The 14,759-nt window shown below is 47.3% G+C and overlaps 1 protein-coding gene across 7 annotated transcripts in view; it reads left to right on the top strand.

The window, feature by feature from the left end:
- The window catches only part of MCC (MCC regulator of WNT signaling pathway), a 464,176-nt gene that overhangs the window by 303,022 nt on the left and 146,395 nt on the right, over nucleotides 1–14,759 (top strand). Inside the window, exon 1 of one of the 7 annotated variants that reach the window (XM_067731413.1) lies at nucleotides 13,995–14,015. The exons of the other annotated variants lie outside the window; for them this stretch is intronic. The gene's annotated coding sequence lies outside the window, so the exon portion shown is untranslated. Of the gene's footprint in view, nucleotides 1–13,994; nucleotides 14,016–14,759 lie in introns of those variants that run through there. 7 annotated transcript variants of the gene reach the window in all.

Here is a 14,759-nt window from a genome sequence, read left to right on the forward strand (position 1 = left end):
TGCAGGGATGCTTATTCCTTTATCTATTTTGTGGTTGTTTTAGGTCTGGTTTATTTCATTTGCTTTTTGCACTGCATCTAGATATGTTTTCGCAATGGGTCCTCAAGAAATGACTGTTGATAAAGGAATTCAAGATTGCAGAAGCCTTGAATAGAGTGGAGTGGTCATCACATAGCAGCCACGTGGCATCAGGAGGCCTTTCAAATAGCCTTAGATCATTTTCTGTGGGGCAGTGCTGGATTTCTTTTCCCCATTCACTCAACAGAAGTTTCTCAGTCCTGTTTTGTGTACACTAAGTGTGCCTCAAAGCCCTGGAGAAGTGAGTGACAGATAAGTGTCCATTGTGCACACCTGCTGGATTCCTGGACTTCTTTGTGACAAATTCAAAGCAGAATCATTCACTTGTCAAATAGAACCATTTTTCTTTTTCCCCAACCATAAAACCAGAAATGTGATGTTTATGTCACTTAATGGACTTGGGTTTGAAGAAGGAGTCCTCTGGACGCAGCTCAGTTTTACCCAAGTGTTATTTCTGCAGTTCGTGCAACAGCTGCCAGGTGAATGGTGGCACCTGCAGACATGAAGTAGAATAGGCAGCTGGCTGATCCCCAGGTGTGGGTAACTGGAAAAAGCAAACAGGAATAGCCCACAAAACACGCTTTCATAGAAAAGTAACACCTATTACGTAGGTAGTGCTTTGGTTAATCATTCTTCAGAACACAAACAGGTTAGAGGAGGAGTTCCGAGGTGTATAGCATTCAGGTGTAAAGGAACTGCCAGATGGACTAGAGACTTAAGTGTGCAAATTGGCCCCATAAACAAATGGAAATGCACGTGTGTGTGCGAATGAGGGGCATCAGCTCTGGGAGAGTGGATCCCAAGCTATGAAGTGGTTTCCTATGCGAAGGAGAATTTACTCTTAACTTTATGTGTTTCTGTATTTTTTTGGATTTGTAACAGTGAGTCAGATACACACAGATACATGCACATGTACTCATATATGAACCTGACTGGATATGGAAGGAATTCCTAGGCTTAAAATTAGTGGGAGGGGGGCTTCCCTGGTGGCGCAGTGGTTGAGGGTCCGCCTGCCGATGCAGGGGACACGGGTTCGTGCCGCGGTCTGGGAAGATCCCACAGGCCGCGGAGCGGCTCGGCCCGTGAGCCATGGCCGCTGAGCCTGCGCGTCCGGAGCCTGTGCTCCGCAACGGGAGAGGCCACAACAGTGAGAGGCCCGCGTACCGCAAAAAAAAAAAAAAAAAAAAAAAAAAATTAGTGGGAGAAATGACCAAAGAATAGATTAATCGGATTTGACGACAACTATGTTACTTTTATGGGAAGAATTTAGACAAACTGGAGAAAAATATTTCCAACATATTCATGTTACCATCCTCAACTAGCGTCGTCTATGCTGAGAGCATCTGGTAGGTTGAATAACGGCACCCTCCTCCTAATCCCTAGAATTTATGAATATGTTACCTTACGAGATAAAAGGAACTTTGCATATGTGATTAAGTTACTTTTGAGATGGAAATGTTATCCTGGATTACCAGGTGGCTCCAATATAATCAAAGGCTCTTTATAAGACGGAGGCAGGAAGATGAAAGTCAGAAGAGATGTGATGACAAACAGAGGGTCAGAGTCTGAGAGAGATTTGAAGAGCAAGACTGTGGCTTTGAAGATGGAGGAAGAGGCCTTAAGCCAAGGGAGTGCCAGCAGCCACCAGAAGCCAGAAGAGGAGAGGAAACGAATTCTCCCCTGGCGCCTCCGTGAGTCTTAATGTTGGCGTAAGTGAAACTACCTCAGACTCAGACCTCCAGAACCGTAAGATAATAAATGTGTGTTGTTTTAAGTCACTGAGTTTGTGGTAATTTGTTTCAGCAGCAATAGGAAGCTAACACAGAGCCCAACTAAATGAGAAACTTTCCTAGCGATGATGTCTTGCTGTCACTTAGCAAGTGCTTCCGTGTCTGGACTGAATTGTGTGCTTTGCCTGTATCATCTCTCTTAACCCTCACAAATCTATGGGGAAGGCGGTATAACTCTCGTTTTTGCAAATGAGTAAAGAAAAGGCTTAAGTTGTTAAACTGTACATCACACCATTAGTGTGAGAGCTAGGAGTCTATCTGCCCACATGACCCCAAGCCCCATACATATGTATCTTTATGTATGTGTCACTTACGAGGACATGCAAAGGATATATGCTAACCTGTCAATAGGGGGTGGGGTTATAAGTGATATTTTCCTCTTATGGTTTTTTTTTTATTTACAAATTTTCTACAGTGAGTATATAATCTGAAGTTCAGGAGAAGGGGGAAAAGTTTTTAGTGAAAGACTCGTACCTTGCCTCTCGTGGTGTATCGTCATTGAGAACAAAGTCTCCCAGAGAATGTTCTTTTCTGAATCAGAAGCCCTCTAGAAAGCACTCTCGAAGGTGGTTGTCAAACGGTTCCTTAACCTAATAGTTGGCCTTATCAAAACATCTCCAGGTATTGTCCTTGCTTACTCTCAGGTGTGGGCACGTGTTCTGGGCCAGGGGGAGGAGGGGAGGGCTGCTGTGGTGAAGGGAGGGACAGAGATGGTGGGACATGGGGCCCTGGGACCAGCAGAATGTGGAAGGTGCAGCCCTGGGGACTGATGGCCGACCAGCAGGCTGCTTGTTTCGGTTGCTTTTCTGTAATCGCTTGTATCACCTTCACCATCACGTAAAACTCAAATGGCGGCACCACCCTTAGCCCCATGACCCTGCTTCCTTTCTGTTGCCCTTCATGTGCACAGAGGTGTGGCTCAAGAAGTAGTGCTGCCAGAGGTAAGCAGGAAATCTCTGCCTGCATCACTGTGAGATCAGGGAGCCCCTACAGCTGTCATCTTTGTTTCCCTTACGCCCCTCTTTCTTCCATCTGCCCGTCCTTCCTTTGCTCCAGCAGAAGGCCGCAGCCTGGCTGTGGGAGAACATGGTCCAGCGGGAGGGCCTGGGTGCCATCTGGATTCTGTAACGTCATGCTCAGGACAAGCCCTGTTTCCCCACGTGAAACTTTGTTTCACCAGTTCCACCGATGCTCCTGCGTGAGCCAGGGCCAGAAAGGGCCATGTTAAAAAAGAGAAGAGACCCTGCTTCCTCGTTCCTCTGAAGGGATAGAGGAAAGGAGAGTGGCAGCAGCAAAGGCCAGGGCTGACCTGAAATGAGAGGTGTAGGCAGCTGACTGGGAGGCTGGGTGAATTGAGAACAGAGTAGACACTTGCAAAGAATTCTCAAACCCTGTTCGGAAAAATGTGTGGAAAGCTGCTGTGGAGACTGATGGGGGCAGACCACCCTTCCCAACCCTTCCCACCTCTGCCGTTTGTCATGACGGGATGGGAAGAAATCTGGAGCATGGACAGGTAAACAGTCTCCACCTTCTCCACAGTGACATTGGGAAACTTACGTGCAGTGTGATGGATAATGCCAAAAGGAGGTGAGGGAATGTTTGCATTTGATGATTTCTGCGCCTTTAGAACTATTCATATAATCCAGAGAGGACCAGCCGTCCTGACCACGCCTGCTGTGAGTGGGCACCGAGCTCTGGCCTCCACTTCACCCCCCTCCCCCACTTCAGGGTACTTTCGTTTGGCCCTAAAGAGGGTTGTAGTTGTGGTAAGGGGCTTGTTTTCAAGAGACGTTTCCATTCTGAAACTTGAGGGCCATCTATTGTTTTTCTTTGCCTCTCAGAATGAGGCAGATCCCCAGGGAAAGGAATCAGCTCTGTGGGTATCTTCATGCCCTTCCCTTCACCCCTGCCCAGGCTTCATTGGCAGAGCCTTTTTGCGTCTCTAGATGCTTTAATTCTTGAACCATTAAGATACTTCTGTACTACTGTACCAGCTCCTGGTGGATATTATTGTAGCAGCTTCTGCGTTTCACTCCACCCCACCCCACCCTAATTTTTGCAATTGTTTTGTCTGTGCGTTTAGTTTCACCAGCAGAAGGGAGCGTAATACCGACTGGCTCTCCCTTCTTTAGCTGTGACTCAGGAACAAGTTTTCCTCCCTAGATTCGGAGCTTTGCTTTGTTTTGATCCAGAGCCATTTGTTTTCTGTGTTCCAAGCCCCTCCTTTTCCTGTGGAGTATGTCATTTAAAGTTCCCTAACATTGGAGAGTTTTTCTAAGAGCCCTTCCGTGCTGAACTTCACATGGAAATGGAGACCAAGTGGCCTGGCAAAGCCTTCATGACTTGGAGCAGCCTTGCAAATTCAAGCAAAAGACGACTAGCTAGTTCTTTCACATCTGATCACCTGACCTGTAAGCGGTGCAGTTTGCTCACTTTACAACAGCAAGAATGAGCAAGATTGTCATAGCAGCTCTCCAGGGAGGAAATACAGGCACCTCATAGGCACTTTAACACTTGATTGGATGCTGATGGAAGAGCCCGGGTGGAGGGGTGGCAGACTGCAGGTGGCTTGGCTGGGTTGACAGGCTGTCTCTGGCCCTTAACTGGCCCTTTAGGCCAGGACCTGGGGAGGCAAATGCAGCTGTAGTAACCCCTAGCTAGGGAGGAATCCTGGGGCTCCTCCTGCAGGAACATCACCCAGCTGGGTCGGTGGTGGTTATGGGCTGCCTCTTTATGGGTGACTGTTTAATTAAGACTGTGGCTAATAAAAAGTAAGCGGCCAGCCTCTTAATCTTAAATGCGGTAGTACCCACCCATGCCCTTGATCACAAAGTACGTCTCTTTCCAAGCTTCAATCACGATTTGGCCGTATTCTGGTCCTTCCCACAGCACTCGGAGCCTCTGGGTTGCTTAGCTGATTTGCATTCGCTTTGATTTATTCTCTGTTGTGCAGCTTGATTACAGAGGGTTCTGTGAGGCAGGGCAGCACGGTGATAGGTAGACTGTGGGGCTTGGAGTCCCCTGAGTCCCCTGCTCTGCTTTAGCAAGTCAGAGTGATCCTGGCGGGTCCGTCCAAACTCAGGCTCAGTTTCACCACCTGTAAAATGGGCTTACACCTAAAGGGCAGGCTTTTACCTTGAGGCTTACCTAACATTTACTGAGCACTTGCTATGTGCCAGACACATTGCATTGATATTAGTGCTTTAAGCACATTATTTAATCATCATAATGCCTCTAGGAAGATGCTAGTCTTATACCCACCATTTTACATACATGATAACCAAAGTTTAATGAGGCCAGGGAACTTTACCAGTGTTATATGAACTACAGATTACAGAGCCAGGATTCTGATTCAAAAGCTCAAATTCCTCATCACGTTGAAATGTGAATAGAAATAAATATTAAAGGAAGATGTTCACACCCATTCATTTATCAAAAATTAAACTCTAATTGTACGATTTATATTAGGTTGAGAAGCAGTAGCCATTCTCATACGATGCTGGTGGGAGTGTAAATTGGTACCACCATTTAGAAAAGTATATGGGCCGCTTCCTGGAAGACTGAAGGTAGTCTAGCAATTCCACTTCTAGGTATGTCCCGGAGATGCTCCTTCACACGTACAGGGAGGCAAATAGAGGACTCGATGTCACAGCGTTGGTTATAGTGGTAAATAAATGAAGGGCAGCTGAAACTTCCTGCGGTAAGTGAATTGACAAACTGTGGAATCGTCAGACGATGGAATACTACACAGCAGTTAAAATGAACACTTCTTAAAGATTGTGAAAAGGAAGCAGTTCAAATTAATACTTCATTAATATTGCTGTATCAGTATAGATAATCTTGTAATGGTGAATGGAGTGGGGGGAAGCAACATATCAAAGGCAATGTAGAAGAGAACACTTCGAATTTAAGCAAGATGAACAGTTTTACACATGTATGGGAGGTTATGTTGTATGGACACCTGTCAGGGCAGGTTCATAGCAGCTTCAGTGGAGTGGCTGTCTGTAAGGAACAGAATGCGGTCAAGGATGGATACAAAAGGGGGCTTCAAGGATAGCTGTAACATGATATATCCTTTCAAAAAATCTGGAAGCAACTACGGCCAAAGGTTGACATTCATTAAATCGAGGTAGGCAATACACAGTACAATTCTCTAGTCGTCTGTGAGTTCTAAATCTTTTCTGATAAAAGGGGAGGAAACGCAGAGATGACTTTTGGGGAGCTCTCCATTTGGAATTCCTTGCAAAGGTTGCCACACATTCTTGTGACCTTTTCTCAGTAGCCACAGATCTTCATCCTTTGGGGGCAAATTGGATTTTTTAAAAATAAAAGGCCGTTGTATTGAATCTGCGTGAGGTAGATAATAAATCAGGAGAGTGCTGGTTTTTAACTAGAATTTGACGTGGCTGGCAGTCAGAGACAGCGAATGGTTGAGTGGAGGTAGCCTCGTGGAAGCCAGTGCCTGTCCCGGCGAGCCGACCTCTCAGGAGGACAGGATGCATCCACGTGAATGTGTAAGTTGGGTCTGCTTGTTAGTAGGTTACCCTTGCTGTTGACCTGCCCCATAACCATGCTGAATGTCTTTCGACAGACTCGCACGGTCCTTCTCTGCCGCAGTCATCTGGTCCTTCAAGCACCGCTCTCTTCTGTTTACGTGAAAAATTAGGCTAAAACTTCAAAGTTTCCTTTTCCTGTCCTGTGAAATCAGGGGATGGTCTATAGTGAGTCCCTCCACCAGAACCACAGCTGAGAGCCTCACGCACAGGTGACAGCTGACTGTTAGTCACAATCTAGGACATCAGCCTCTTCCAGAGAGGATGTCAGAGCAAAGTGAGGGCCCCCGCTGGGACTGCACACGTTGGATTGCTTTGTGAATACCGGTAGAAGCCTTTGGAAGCCGTGGGCAGTCTCAGGTGATGAAGAGTCTGCTCAGGTGCTTCTTTCGGCCCCCTGGATTCTCTGCACTGTGATTGCTCTTCTCAGGGCTCAGTGGCCGCCTGCCTTCTCCAAGGAGAAGCTGCCTCTGGGCTCTGCATGCAGAAAATCTGTTGTGAAAAGTTCAACTTTGTCCCATGGAGGAACGAGCATTTCTCTTCTCCCATTTACTTTTCCTTGTTTCGTATCCTCTCCTCATTTACACTGTCTAATGCTGGCTTGCAGGGTTCTTTGCTCTGTTTTTTATCGTTCACAGAGCTCAGCGTTTACCGAAGTAAAAGGCAGGGACTTGGAGTCGGGCAAACATTTTGATTCCTGGCTCTGCCTCTGCCTGACCAGCTGTGTTTCTTGGACACATCATTCGGTCTCTGAGACTCAGTCACCTCACGCTCAGATGAGAATATCAACAGCACCTTCCATGAAGGGCTGTTGTGATGATTAAATGAGGTGATGTGTGTATAGGACCTTGCCTTTGACTTTCAGGTTAAATGTGGGTTGGCATCTCCACACCATACCTTCTGAGAAGTGTGTGCAACCTCAGTCTTGATTTCCTTCTTCTCGCTGCTGTTGTGTTTTAAGTAATACATCTCTACTTAATGATTATGAAAACATAAAGCCTTCAGCCTCTTGATCACATTTACTTATTAAATAATATAAACTTAGCAGCCGTACCCCTGCAGTCACTGTGGCTGTCCTTTGAAACTAAATTCGGACTGTATGGTATTCTGAGGCAGAGCACGTGAATCTCTGTTTCTTGGTTACCAGTTTCATGATGGTGCTAGAATAATTAGAATCTTTTTTTACCTCCTTTTGGTAAATAATGAGATGAATTTAGTTTGTCAGCCGGGTCTCCTCTTTACGTGAAGCTTGACAGTATCCGATCTTGGCTGTGATGAACTTATAAACGAAAATGGGGGCATCCAGGAACAAGGACGGGCTTGCGTGTAATCTGGACCACTGGCTCTGATATAAGCTATATCTGTTATTTCGGTTCCCATGTGAGGTCGCCACATCCGTAACTCTAAGTAATGCATGGCCGCCTTCACATGCCTTTTGCAAAACCCTGGGAGTGAAAGAGGCTCCTTGATGGCTTGGTTTACTTGCTCCTCCTTTCCCATCTCTAGAATGATAACGGGATCATGCTCGAGTGGGGTGCACACCAGAGCTGATCTGTTTATACCCCCGTTGTTCTGCATATGCAATATGGCTGTAAGGAGGACAGCTTGTAACATGGGTCCCATCTAACCTGGTGGGGCTCACGTTTGTGATAACCTCTTTGGGAGAGTCCGTTTAGTTTTTCTCTTTTGGTCATGGGTGCACATACTTTTTTTTTTTTAATGGAAAAACAAATTTTTAATCTCTACTGACTCACACAGAGGTATGTGTATATAAATGTATGTGCTTAGTATTGGTTTCAGCTGGTTGCTTTTCAAGTAGCAGTTCAGGGCTAATAGAACAGTACGCCAGAGCCAGAAAGAATCTTAATTTTGTTTGCTGTTGTGGCTGTGAAATTTTCAGTAAAGCACAGAGTGAAAGACCAAAGGCTGCTAAAAATTACCTAGAAAGCAGAGCCTGGGGCCAAGTTTAAGCGCTAAGATTTTATTAGGAGGTGCAGTCCCAGGGCAGCAAGGGTGAGGGGAAAGGCAAACGAAAGCAAATGGAAAGCGGTGCTTCAGGAGAGAAGTACAGCTGATTGCTCAGTCCCCGGGGACACCTTCCTGACAAGCCATGCAGAACCATCACGCCTTGGGACCAGCTGCCTGCATTCGCTCACTGGGAGCCCTCACAACCACCCTGCTTCCCAGCACAGGGACACGAGGCTGACAGCGCCCGGCGGGGGAGCTTGGGAGGGGGCTCCGGGCCGACCCCGGCCAGTCAGGCTGCCACGCTCACCGTGGTTCCGGGGCCCGACTCGCGGCACCTGCTGTCCGGCTGGAGAGGGGGACAGCGGGCCCGGCCGTGTACAGCCGCAGGCCAGACAAACCCCCACTCCCGGGACGGAGGCCCTGCCAGGGCGCCCGTGAGGCCGGAGAGGCCGTACGCCTTCAGCCTCTGGCCTCCAGGGCCGCCTGCTCTCGAGGCACGGCCCGGGGCCTCCGGCCACCAGCACAGGCTGGGCCGCGGGCCGGGTGCACATGCTTTAGTTGGTGTGTTTTATTACAACATTCTCTGCTGGACTAAATGAACACTTACAGGGCGTTTGGGAGCTTGCTGACCGTTCGTTACCACCTGGGAGACAAGGTCTGCACAACCAGCTTCGACTCGAAATCATGTTAGTACTGGAATGGTATTCAGGAGCCACAGTAAAACGTGGAGACCTATTGTAAGAATTCTGCCGCAGACACACAAATGGAAGTAGGCTCTAGGCTGTGGACACAGGTGGGTGGGTATTTAATCTCTATTTTACGAATAGGCACTCTCTCAGTGCCTTCTTGGCTCCTGAGAGAAATCCCAACTTGGGGTCAGGTGGCACCGTTTCTGGGGAACACAGGGTGTGTCTCAAGCCGGTGCAGGCTCCCTCCCTGTGCAAACGGGATTCCTACAGAAAGCCCGAGTATCGCTGTGGGATATGGAGTGAACCTGCCCTGAGGGTATCCCCCCCGAACACCAAAGACTCCCTTGTCTAAGTTCTGATCGTCATGGCAACTTAGTCCCCTGAGGGTGCTCTCACCCGTTTTTTATCAAGAGAAAGTGAAGAAACTAGCCCATGATCACAGAGCCAACGAGAGATGGTGCAGAAACCCAAGTCCTTGTGCACCTGGGTGCAGAGCCCGGGCCTTTAAGCACCTCACAAATACGTGCTCTCGTTGCCTTTCAGACAGCAACGCTGTGAGTCCTAAATGAGGTGGTATAAATACGGTCAAATTGAATAACACGAAACAGAGGTTGTCACATTTGTGATATTATCAAGGTGGTGTTTTGTTTTGTTGTTGTTTTCATTTTTAAAATATGAGAACGCAGAAGGAAGCAATCTCACGTTGGCAAGGAGTCCAGGGGGTCAGATGCTAGGAGAAGGTAATATTGAGGGTGAGCTTGAAAGATAAGTAGGGACGGAAGGGTGTGGGGTTAATACATTCAGGACGGGGCCAAGTTGAGCGTGTTAAGGCTGGAAGGAAGACCAGTAGTGCCGGGACAGGCGAGGAGGGGAGGGGAGGGGAGGGGACAAGTCAGGGGAGCTTAGATGCGTTGGGGATGGCTGCTTAGGGCTCGATGTTGAGGAGCCTCAAAATATCCTAAATCCTACAGGCCAGCACTTCTCAAACATCCCCCTAAAGCAGGGTATCTCAGCCTCAGCACTTTTGGCCAGGCAGTTCTTTGTCATGAGGGCTGTCCTGTGCAGTGTAGGTGCTCAGGGGCGTCCCTGGCCTCCACCCACTAGGTGCTAATAGCACCCCCAACCACCAAAAATATCTCCAGATATTGCCTGGGAACAAAATCGCCCCTGGTTGAGAACCACTGCCCTGAAACACAGCAGGATGAGAAACGGCCCCCCTCGGGAAGCAGAGCACAGCCCGTGGTGAACCTTGAAAGAGTCCATAGCTTGGAAGTTCTTCACCACCTCAGGGCCGGTAGAGGTTTTCTCTTAAAAGTGCCCATGTGTTTTACTTTGTGATATATCCATGTCAGTCTTCAATACAGAAATATCTTGTTGACGTTTAAATCAAGTCAAGTGTTGCTCTAGGGCAGGCCTCGCAAACTCAAATGCCAGGCGGGGTAGGTTACGTCAATGAAGTGGGCTAGGAGGTGTATTTGTTTTTGTTTAAGAGGAGGTGGTGTGAATTGTGGAAGGTAGCAGCCGGAGGCGGGAGGCTGCCCTCCCTTCTAGACCACTGTCACCACGCCTGCTGCAGGTGGTTTCAGGAAATCCGGAAATATATTTGCCTGTTAAATGCATTCACATTTAAAATAGACTCAAAGGAGGGAGACTGTGCAAACCACAGACAGGATGTCTGAATGCCAGTGTGTAAAGCTCCCTCCCCACCTGCACCAGAGCCACGCACGTTGTGGCTTCACATGCCCACTGGCGCACACGCCGTCTCCACACTCCGGGTTCCCCTAGTTTGAGAAGGGCCTCTGAGCCGGCGACACCGTGCAGATGTGGTCAGACCCCTGGTAACGATGCGAGCATCATTTGTAGCACAGGTGAATGTCCTCCCCCAAGAATCCCAGGAGCCCCCCACCCCTCCCCCGTTTCAGCTGCAGTGGCTCCCACTCAGTCCTTCACACTGGGTTTACGTGCCCTGCTCCCCAGACCCCTAAATCATCCCTCCACCTAAAAGCAACAGCAACGGCAAAACATCTGTCTCTCAGATTACTCATTTTCAAATCTCGGGGTCCTAGCGCCTCTCGTCTGAATGCACACTTATTTTTTGTTCTCAAAACAAGGAGTCCAGAAACGGACGGATCTGACCAGTGTAGGGTTGGGAGGCTCCCCACGCAGCCTCTGTTACTGTGTCCTGAGACTGCAGAGCTCCTAGGCGGCCCCGGGCACGCTTAATTCTCCATGAACTTCGTGCGAACCAGAATTCCTCAATCTCTTTTATATGTTCTGCTACCAAGTCATATTTCTCTCCTATACTTGTAATAAATTATTTTAGCGTGCTCAAGGATGGTAATGACTCAAGAGTGACTGAAGTTTGTAAAGCCGTTTGTCCCTCTCGGTGGCCCCAGGCTGCGGCTGAGTTTTTCAATGGGTTGGCTTTTTAAAATAATTGTCTTCCTTACCTTTCTGTCAGCTGTCAGTTCTTGCTGTTATCTGTGTAGCTGTCTCTAGCCTTTTAATTTGCTGCTTCTCATCTCCTATGAGTTGGGAAGTTGTGTATCCGGGAATGTTAGAATCCTGTAACCAGAATTTTTAGAACAAGATAGACCGTCTGTGTGTGGTGGACCCCTCTTATGGGTCAGGGTTGTAAGCTCAGGTTGGACATGACATCTCCTTCGCTGGTTAGAGCCATTTATTTACTTATTTAAAAAAAATTTTAATTTATGTTAGAGTATAGTTGATTTACAATGTTGTGTTAGTTTCAGGTGTACAGCAGAGTGATTCAATTATACATATAAATTCTTTGTCAAATTCTTTTCCTATATAGGTTATTACAGAATATTGAGTAGGGTTCCCTGTGCTATTCAGTAGGTCCTTGCTGATTATCTATTTTACATATAGTAGTGTGTATATGTTAATCCCCAACTCCCAATTTATCCCTCCCCGCCCCCAATCTTTCCCCTTTGGTAACCATAAGTTTGTTTTCTATGTCTGTGAGTCTGTTTCTGTTTTGTAAAGAAGTTCATCTGTGTCATTATTTTTAGATTCCACATGTAAGTGATATCATGGTATTTGTCTTTCTCTGACTTACTTAGTATGATAATCTCTAGGTCCACCCATGTTGCTGCAAATGGTATTATTTCATTCTTTTTATGGCTGAGTAATATTCCATTGTATATATGTACCGCATCTTCTTTATCCATTCCTCTGTCGATGAACGCTTAGGTTGCTTCCGTGTATTAGCGCCATTTATTTTTCCTCGCGGTTTTCAGGTCTGTAGAGGAGTTGTTCCCTCCAGGACTTGTATCTCGTGAAGTAAGACTTGCCTGCCAGAGTGAACCCGCTCCATTCATACAGCCACCCTTCCTCACCCTCTCCTCTCCCCTCCTGAGGCCTGAGAATTGGGACCTCATCTTGGAGACAGCTTAGGCAGTCAGGATCCAAACTGGGAGGAATTCATCCCCTCATGCCCACTCTGTTCTCACAAAGGTGACATTTCAACCATTGTGGAAAGGCTCTTTACACATGGAATGGTGAACAGCCTTCTGTGGCCTGACATTTATTCCATGTTTTTAGACCCGCATTAATGTAGTAGATGTGATTGTACATTGTCATTAGACACCCTTGGGCTCCCCTGGGTGCCTTTGCCGTCCTTCTCTTTTATCCCTTTCAGTTAAAAGGTGGAGGAGGTGAGATTTGGGTTTGGAGACAGAGGTTCTCAGAATAACTTTTTCTTTCTTTCTCTCACTACAGTGTATGTCACTGGGTCCTGTATACAAAGTTTAGGTTGTCTGTCTATTTCAGAGTATAATTCTAGAATTGGAGCTGTGAGGTTGAAGTGCCCAGCTATCTAGTACACCCCTGTCAGTGGAATGTAAAGATTTTACACAGAGGTTATGTGTTCTACAGTTGCAGACTTATCCGTTTGACTTACACCTGTCCATTTCTTCTTTTGATATTTTTTAATAAAAGCAAGCCTGGTTGACCTCGGTTCCTATAGGATTATAGAAACTGAACTGCTATAGAGGAAAGCCATGTGCTATTCCACAGATTAGCAAAATAAAGTTTTACAAGTTGGTTTGATTTTCCTTCCAACATCTTTCTAACCAGTCCAAACAAAGAAGTTAAATTATACCTAGCAGTTAAGGAAAATTAATTGAGTTGGTGGGAGAGTGGGTGGCAGAGAATTAGAAGCTGCTGTTGTAGCTTTTTTAGACTGTCGTAACTTGAAACAGAGCTTTGGGTTAAGGACCTGAACTATCCTGTTATGTTCTTCCAAAGTATTGATATTATCCACATTCATCTCAACAAATACATGGTGCTAATAAGTGGGAAACCACTCTTGATAAGAGCAAACTCTAATGTTAAGAGGTCACAGGTCTTTGGAATATCACTGAAAATTAAATGCCAGCTGTCTCCTCTGCTGAGCTTTGGGGGGGTGGGAGGTGGCCTCAGACATTCATTCTGCTAACCAGCTTAGTGACTGGGGATGGTCACTGTAACCTCCGTGGGCTTCAGTTTGCACAACTGAAAAGTAGAATCGGGAATTGTGAGATGGGGGTGAAGGAGGGGGTGACAGAGGAGGGAGCAGGTGGAAGGAACAAAATGATGGTAGTTCTTTGCCTCCCACCCCTTCTCTCCAACTTGTTCTTCAGACAGAACCTCAGAGAAACCTGACAGTCATTGCTCACTAGTCATAGTTTCCAGATAGTTCCCGTCCCCCTGAATGGTCGGGCTTCCCCGTGGCACTCTTAGGATGGGGCTTTTGCATCAGCACATTCCTCCAGATGCCTGAGTAGCTGTGGGTATGCTTAGACTCCCGCCCTTCTCTGTGCTGGATACAGTATTCCTGTCAGTGCAGGGGAGGTTGGACTGTCGTTTAGGACACTCATGCAGTGTCCCTTCCAGGCTTATTTGGAAGTGAAGCCAGGCCCCTCCTGAGGAGAGAGGTATGGAGGGGTGCGGCGGGGAGGTTGCTTAGTCAGGGACCGAACAGCAGTGGTACACTCTTCTTTTTTCTGAGGTAAGGAAAGAATTTTTTTTTTTTTTTTTTTTTTTTTTTTTTGCGGTACGCGGGCCTCTCACTGTTGTAGCCTCTCCTGTTGCGGAGCACAGGCTCCGGACGCACAGGCTCAGCAGCCATGGCTCACGGGCCCAGCCGCTCCGCGGCATGTGGGATCCTCCCGGACCGGGACACGAACCCGCGTCCCTTGCATCGGCAGGCGGACTCTCAACCACTGCGCCACCAGGGAAGCCCGGAAAGAATGTTTTTAAGAGTAGTTTTACAGGAAGGAAGAAAGAAAAGATAGATGTGAAGAGTCATATATTGAAAACATTGAAATTTAGAGAAGCTTACTATACTATAAAGGAAAAATCTCTCTCTCTCTCTCTCTCTCTCACACACACACACACACACACACACACACACACACACACACACTCACTCACACACACACCTTAAAATTTTCAGAGCCTTTCTCTCAGGAGTGTAGGGAACCTGCCTTTTGGCTACTAGAGCAGCTGCTAACCTTTTAAATCATAACAGCCCGGAGTAGATGGGGCCCCTGGGAGACCTAGAGCCCCAGCTGCATAAGGCTTATCTCCTGGTAGCTCTGTACCCGTTGTAAATGATACGACGCTTTCACTTAAGCCGTTCTGCCCACCGGGACACTCCCTCCCCCCGAACTTTCATT

This window comes from Pseudorca crassidens, chromosome 3 (assembly GCF_039906515.1).
Source record: "Pseudorca crassidens isolate mPseCra1 chromosome 3, mPseCra1.hap1, whole genome shotgun sequence".
Classification (NCBI taxonomy): domain Eukaryota; kingdom Metazoa; phylum Chordata; class Mammalia; order Artiodactyla; family Delphinidae; genus Pseudorca; species Pseudorca crassidens.